Source organism: Belonocnema kinseyi, unplaced genomic scaffold, assembly GCF_010883055.1.
Source record: "Belonocnema kinseyi isolate 2016_QV_RU_SX_M_011 unplaced genomic scaffold, B_treatae_v1 SchBZDm_1564;HRSCAF=1724, whole genome shotgun sequence".
Lineage (NCBI taxonomy): Eukaryota > Metazoa > Arthropoda > Insecta > Hymenoptera > Cynipidae > Belonocnema > Belonocnema kinseyi.
In genome coordinates, this window is record NW_022873573.1 from 1 (window position 1) to 1,897 (window position 1,897).

Here is a 1,897-nt window from a genome sequence, read left to right on the forward strand (position 1 = left end):
TATTTAAAATTTTATAATTTAACTTTATTTTTATTAATTTATTTATTATATACTTTAATTATTATTGTAAAAATTATTTTTTATTTAAAACCCAAATCTATACGACAACTAATTAATAATTATTAATAAATTAATTAACAAATTAGTAAATATTTAATCAACAATTATTTTATAATGAAAATATTAAATAATAAATTAAATTTAATTAAAAATTTTTTAAAAATAATTTTTTTACTACCTACACCTATTAATATTAATATTTTATGAAATTTTGGATCTATTTTAGGAATTTGTTTAGTTATTCAAATTATTTCAGGACTATTTTTATCTATACATTATACTTCACATATTAATAATGCTTTTAATAGAGTAATTCATATTATACATAATGTAAATAATGGATGATTAATTCGATTAATTCATATAAATGGAGCTTCTTTTTTTTTATGTATATTTATTCATATAGGACGAGGAATTTATTTTAATTCTTATTTTTTATATTTAACTTGATATTCAGGTAGAATAATTTTTATTATTACAATAGCAACAGCTTTTTTAGGATATGTATTACCTTGAGGACAAATGTCATTTTGAGGAGCTACTGTAATTACAAATTTAATATCAGCTATTCCTTTAATTGGAAATGAAATTGTTATTTGACTTTGAGGAGGATTTAGAGTTAATAATGCGACATTAAATCGATTTTATTCATTACATTTCATTATACCATTTATTATTTTAATAATAGTATTAATTCATTTAATAACTTTACATATTACAGGATCTAATAATCCCTTAGGAACAAATAGAAATTTATATAAAATTTCATTTCATTCTTATTTTACTATTAAAGATATTCAAGGATTTTTATTAATAATTGTATTATTATTAATTTTATGTTGTTTTACTCCTTATATTTTAGGAGACCCTGAAAATTTTAATATAGCAAATCCAATAATTACTCCTATTCATATTCAACCTGAATGATATTTTTTATTTGCTTATGCAATTTTACGGTCAATTCCTAATAAATTAGGAGGAGTAATTGCTTTATTAATATCAGTAATTATTATTTTAATTATACCAATGTATAATATAAATTTCAAAGATCTATATATTATCCAATTAATCAAATTACATTTTGATTATTTGTTAATATTATAATTATATTAACATGAATTGGTATAAAACCTATTGAATACCCTTTTATATTAGTAGGTCAAATTTTAACAATTATATATTTCATATATTATATAATTAATCCAATAATTTTTAATTTATGAAATAAAATTTTAATTTAAAAGTTAATGAACTTAAAAAAGTTTATATTTTGAAAATATAAAATAGAAATTAAAATTTTCTATTAACTTAATCTAATTTTTTTTTATAATTTAAATTTTAATTAATTATTAAAAAAGTTTAATAGTTTAATAAAACCTTAAACACCAAACATAGTTGTAGTAAGTGCGGTTCAAAACAACAGAACGCGCAGGGCTCCCGACAATGGGTCGGCCAACAATGCCGACCAATCTAGAGCTGGGGGAGCCAATGAAAATGGATTCAATGCGATGGATCGGCGGGATCTCGTGACCTTTGGGTGGACGGGGCAACTGAATCACGACTTGCTAGACTGCTACGATGCGAATGTGGCCCGTGAACGGGGTTACATGGCACGGCTGCATGCTCTGTGGTGCGAGAAACACCCGAAGCTATCGCACTTTTCGCAGCAACGTCTGCGAAACCATGCTGAACTACTCCGTAAAAGGGGCTATTTAAGCGAAACGCCTACTCTACCACAGCTTTGGCCGATGCGAACCGTAAAACAAAACCAACGGCTGATCATAAGACCAAAAGACGAATGCATCAACTTGCCATAAAGATAGGCTGGGCTAGACAG

General features: G+C 25.0%; 1 pseudogene; it reads left to right on the plus strand.

Annotated features, from left to right (window-relative positions):
- The first annotated feature begins 240 nt into the window (after positions 1–240).
- On the plus strand, positions 241–1,303 carry LOC117182510 (annotated as a pseudogene).
- The last annotated feature ends 594 nt before the right edge of the window (positions 1,304–1,897 follow it).